This window comes from Erythrolamprus reginae, chromosome 1 (assembly GCF_031021105.1).
Source record: "Erythrolamprus reginae isolate rEryReg1 chromosome 1, rEryReg1.hap1, whole genome shotgun sequence".
Taxonomy (NCBI): domain Eukaryota; kingdom Metazoa; phylum Chordata; class Lepidosauria; order Squamata; family Dipsadidae; genus Erythrolamprus; species Erythrolamprus reginae.
In genome coordinates, this window is record NC_091950.1 from 281,179,943 (window position 1) to 281,186,330 (window position 6,388).

Below are 6,388 nucleotides of genomic sequence, written 5' to 3' on the forward strand. Positions count from 1 at the left end.
CAATAAAGTGATTTGTTAATAAATACCAAATACTAGAGTACAGGTACTTCACTTACAACCGTTCGTTTAATGACCGTTCAAAGTTACCATAGTATTGAAAAAGTGATTTTAAAGAAGTTTTAGGACTTTGTTAACATTTGAACAGTTTTCTCACTTGCATCCCATAGTCATGAGATCAAACTTTTGAGTGTTTAGCAACGGCATATATTTATAATGGTAACAGCATCTGGAGATCCTGGGATTGTCATTTGCAGGGGCTTTCTGACAACCAAAGTCAATGGGGAAGCCAAATTTGCATAATTCACTTAACAATCATGGCAAAAAAGTTTATAAAATGGAGCATGACTCACTTAACAAATGTCTTGCTTAGCAATGCAAATTGTGGTGGCACAACCAAGACTACCTGTACGAAGTGCTCTCTTTTGGGGAAGGACAACAGATGCCAAGAAACAAGAGTTATGGTTATTTATGGGGGTTTTACCAGTATAAGACTGAGCATACTAAAGAAATTTAGTGGCATAGTCTATGCATGCTTATTTTTTTTAAAAAAAATAAGTCCTACTGATCTCACATAGTGAACTAAACAAATGAAAATCTAATCTCACATTTTCTTCATCCTTTTTTCCGCTTTCTCAAAGTTTCTTCTGGTTGAAATTCATAAAGCTGAACTCAAACTTTATGAACAAAGAAGAAAACATAAACCACTTCTCTATTTTTACCTTAACATCTGTGGGAAATCACACATCCTTACCCCTTTCTTTTTAGACGTTCGTAAAGAAAGCACAAATGAAATGGACTTTTCTGCGGGGAGGGGGTCCAAAATGGAAAGAAAGGCTGCAGTGCAATCACACATGAATGGTCCATGCACTAAAAGTTCCGTCTCCAGCATTGGAAAAAAGGCTGTGAAAAAAATCTGGTCTGAAACTTTGGAGAGTTGCTTTCATTCACAGGAACTAAGAATAGGCAACCTGAGGTATTCTATAATTTTTGGATTACAATTAGCTCTTTGGTCATGCTGGCAAGAGGTGACATCCCAAGGAAAATATAAAAGATCTTAAAGGATACTATGCTATCTAGCCCTGACACAGACATTTCTGAGTTAGATCTAGATCAATTTCATGATTTCCTCTAAAGACCAATACTTCTTTATTTAACTGGATACTTGATTTCCTTATTGATAGGCTTCAGTCAACATGTTCCTGCAGTCAACATTGCCTTTGTCCTCTGGAAACAAATTGCTTAGCTCTCATATTCAAATGGGGCTACACCACAATGTGGGCCATATTTTCTATAATAGGAACAGCACTTAAGATTTATATATTGGTTCGTAGTGGTTTATAACCCTCTGTAAACAGTTTAAAGAGTCAGCATATTTTCCCTCAACAATCTGGGCCCTCATTTTACCAACCTCGGAAGGATGGAAGGATGAGTCCACCTTGAGCCAGTCAGGATCGAACTCCAGGCTGTGGGCACAATTCTGCCTGCAATACTGAATTCTAACCACTGCCACCAGGGCTCTTGGTGCTCCCTAAGATGCAAATTGTTGCCATTTACAAATGTTGCTATTACCTTTCCAAATAAATTTCTCTTCCTCTAGTTATGATTGTAACAAATACATTGTAATTTTCTTTTCCAAAATGATATACTGTACAGTGATCCCCCGAGTTTCCCGATCCTGATCATTGCGAAAGGCTATATCGCGATTTTTCAACCCGGAAGTAAAAACACCATCTGCGCATGCACGTCCTTTTTTCTATGGCCACGCATGCGTAGATGGCGCCGGGCAGATCAGCTGCTGGGCAGCTTCCCTGGGTCTTCCCCCTCTTGCTGGCGGGAGGGCGAGCGGCGGGCATCAGCGAGGAGTTTGCGTGGGCGGCGGGGAAACACCAGCGCCGCTTCCCAGCTGAGTCCTGAAGCCAAACGCGGAAGTTCGCTTCAGGACTCAGCTGGAAAGCGGGGCGAGCGAACGGCGTGGGCGGGCGAAGGGCGGGCGCACGGGCAGGCAGGCGGCGGACAAGCGCCGGGCGCGGCAGCAGCAAGGAGTTTGCGTGGGCGGCGGGGAAACCCCAATCTTCGGCTCCTCGCTGCTGCGGCAGATGTTTTTACTTCCGCACCGCTACTTCGTGAAAAACCGATCATCGCGAGGGGTCCTGGAACGGAACCCTCGCGATAATCGGGGGACCACTGTATATAACTTTTCTAAACATGTGTTTCAGAATTCCACGGGTAATGCTGCGCTGTCTATTGTCTTAGCTGCAGCTAATGATATATAATGCTTCACATTTTTATCTCATGGATGTCCTTCTTTTTTCCTTTTCGGTTCTAATGCTAATAGGTCTTATAGATCCGTCTGTGACATCTTTCTAGTAGTGAGTTTAAAAAACCACTTACCTAAGGCAATTTCCCTAATTCAGTAAACGGTAACATTAGAAAAAACAACAGATACAAAACTGAAGTTCCAAGAATCCATCTAGAGTGCCAACTAAGTAAAGGATTCTGATGAACAAGCTTTCTGCAGTATTTCCGCTTGGCATCACTTCCAAGAAGTAATGCCTGCATTAGTACATAAACCTCTAGGAATAGTTATTCTCCAAACGTTAGGAGGGCTTTGATTTGGTATCTTTAACAATTGCTAAAGATATCAAAGGAAATACAGGCTGTTTCAACATGAGCACCTTGCAGTTTTATGCTGCAGGAGCTAGTAAAGTCTCATCTGCCAACATTATTCCTTATATGATAGCAGTTCTCTTTTGCCGAATATTCCAACTATATGCTGAAAGACAAGCTACAATGTCCCTATTTGGTGGGTGAATTACATTTATAGTAGCCTGTCAATTAAGGAATCTACCATGTTTCCCTGAAAATAAAACCCTATCTTATATTTTTTTGAGCCCTGAAATAAGTGCTTGACTTTATTGTCATGCACTCTCAAGCCCATTTGGACTTATTATCAAGGGATGTCTTATTTTGGAGGAAACGGGGTATGTATTGGGCATGCTTCAGTTCAAGTCTACATTCTTCAAAACTAGAAAAGTAAAGCTACCTGTTGCATTCCTATGACTACAATACATACATCTTCAAATACATGTTCATGGATCTCATTATTACTCAATCAGATGGCAGAAACTAAGACAAGTCACAAAATTTCTTTTTAAAAATGCTTGATATTTTCTACCTCCTTGCATATTAATCAATATTCTCATTTTCTGTTTCTCCTAAAAGTAAGGAATCAGGGGTGGGTTCCTCCAGGTTTGGACTGGATTGCTTGAACCGGTAGTGACCCGCTGGTGATATCGCTGAATTGGATTGGCTGGCATCAGTCCATGGGCACCAACTTTTGGGGATAATTTTTTGCGGACTTTTTTTTACTGTTTTGAAGTTTTTTCCTGTTCTGTGCTTGTAAAAGGGCCCTCCTGCCCACCCCCACATTTATATTGACTTTTATTCCTTTGCCCAAAGCACAGCTGATCAGCTCCTCAGCTGTGTTTCAGGCTGATTCCAGTTACTAAGCATGTGCGGAAGCCAAATTGCACGAGGTAACGCATGAGTGGAACAAACTTGCACTCACAAAATATCACAATGCAAAATGGTGATGAAGGTAAGTGGAACCCATCCCTATAAGGAATGAACTGTAAATTAGGACCAAATGTGATGATCACTTTGCAAACTTGCTCCAATGTCAATTAAAGTTTGTAAAAGAAAGAGCACTTTTCAATTTACTTTATCAAACAAAAATACTCCAAGAAGTACGCAATGAACGGAGAACTAGGAACAAGCCTCATTTTTGACAATTGGCTGCAATGTCAACAGAAGTTTGAACAGGAAATAACACGTTTCAATTTACTTTATCAACTATACCTCTTTATTGCACCAAGGAGCACATTTGTGAAAATACATTTTCCTACTGGACAAATCCACATTTTAAAATGAATGTTCAAAAGGCTACAATAATTTTGAAACTCTCTAATGGTTTAGAAGTGCTTATACAGTATTCTGTTCTTCTTAAATAGATGAATCTCACAGCTATGTATCTTTGAGGAAATATTTGGTCTTAACAGGTAGTCTTCAACTTGCAACATTTTGTTTAGTTTATAGTTTATTACATTTGTATGCCGCCCCTCTCCGAAGATTCGGGGCGGTTTAGTGACCAGAGTTACAAAGGCACTGAAAAGAAGTGACTTATGACCGTTTTTTTCAAATTATGACCTTTCTTGCCTCCCCAGGATCATGTGACCAATATTCAGATGCTTGGCAGCTGGTTCATACTTGTGACCATTGTGTCCCAAGGTCATGGGATCGCCTTTTATGACCTGCTGACAAGCAAAGTCAATAGGGAAGCCAGATTCACTTAACAACTGGGTTACTAACTTATCAACTGCAGTGATTCACTTAATAACCAAGGGAAGAAAGGTCGTAAAAGAGAGCAAAATTTACTCAACAAATATCTCACTTAACAATGGAAATTTTGTGCTCAATTGTGGTCGTAAGTTGAGGACTACCTGTATCATGTATAATGTATCAGGAGACCACAGCCAAGAAATGAATAGTTGGTTATTTAGATGTATTCCATATTAGAGTTTCACTATTATACTTGTTAGAGGACTGTTTTGTTATCTCCAAAGAAAATAGTTTTTTTTTACTTAGAATTCTTTACAAAGGTATACAGGTAGTTGCAACTACCTTGAGTCACAACTACAACTGAGCTCAACATTTCTGTTGCTAAATGAGATTTTTGTTAACAAATTTTGCCCCATCTTATTCACAACTATTAAGTGAATCACTGCAGTTAAGTTAGTAAAACAGTTTTAAGAGGATCTGGATTCCCCACTGACGTACTTGTCAGAAAGTCACAAAAGATGATCATGTGACCTGTGACACTGCAACCATCATAAATAAATGCCAGTTGCCAAAAGCCTCAATTTTGATCACATGATCACAGAGATGCTGCAAAAGTCAGAAGTGTGAAAAACAGTCATAAGTCACTTTTTAAAAAAAATCCATTGTAACTTCAAATGGTCAATAAACAAACTGTTGTAAGTTGAGGACTATCTGTACTGGTTGAAGGTGGATAATTCCTCTTCCCATGATCAGGACCAAGCATTTTGCAATTACCAAATGGTTGAAAAGCAACCTATAAGCATATATGCATGTTGTTATCAACAGGTAGAGACTTGGACCATGAATGCCATTCCTTCTCCAGCTCCACAGATTTAAACTTGGACTTGGACCATGAATGCCAGACTTGGACCATGAATGCCATTCCTTCTCCAGCTCCACAGATTTAAAACATCAGAAAGGGCCTTTTGCTGATTCTCTGACTTCAAAAATAAAGTTAACCTCATCTATAAAAAGTCCCACATATTTCAATGGAATTTAAGCATGATCAACTTCTTGACTGACCCTTAACAAGGAAACTAATCTTTAGCTAACTGGAACATCATATTCAAGTTTCTAGACAGCAACATTCAAGTTGCATGTAATGCAATTAATAGGAATCTTGTGTGCAAAAAGAAATGAGGCCTCAATTCAATTACTTGGCAATAACAGTAAATAAATCAATACTGTTTAAGTTATTTTTACATCTAAGCAAGGCCTAGAATTCAGACACATAAATCTAAAGGGGGAATATATTCTCATTGCTGTCAATAACTCCAAAGGGGGGGGGGACATAGTAGAACATAGAATCCAGAAGTGGGTCTTTGCTGGTTTGGACCAGTTCTCTAGAACCAGTAGCAGGAATTTTCCCCTACTCGCCAAATCAGCAGCGATGGCTGGCTGGACACACCCCTGAACTGGTCTTCCAGCTTGAAATCCATCTACCAGATTTCTGCGCGTGAGCAGATGAGTTTAACCCAGGAGTGATGGGATGCACACACTTCTGGCACAACCCTGAACTGGTAGTGAAGGTAAGTAGAACCCACCCGATAGAATCACAGGGTTGGAAAGGACCCAATAGGTGTTTAAACCCCAACTCAAAGCAGGAGACCTTATCCCACCACAATCAAATTGTTGTCCAATCTATTTTTGAAAACCTCCAGTGACAGAGACTTTGCAACTCCAGAAGAAAATCTATTCCATTGATTAATTGTTCTCATTGAAATAAAATTTCTCCTTACACTTAGACTGGATCTGTCTTTAACAAGCTTCTGCCCATTATTTCTTGTCCTGCCCTCTGGTGCTTTAGAGAATAAACCATTCCCCTCTTCTCTGGGCCAGCTCTTAAGTACTGAAAGATAGGCACCTTGTGTATCATCCCCACCACAATCTTTAATTTTGATAGGCTAGAAATACCTAGCTCCCTCAACTATTTCAAGAATGTGCATCACAGGATATATGCTGTGGGATTCCCCACAGCTACTACATACCCTGCTCAACACAGCATGTTCTC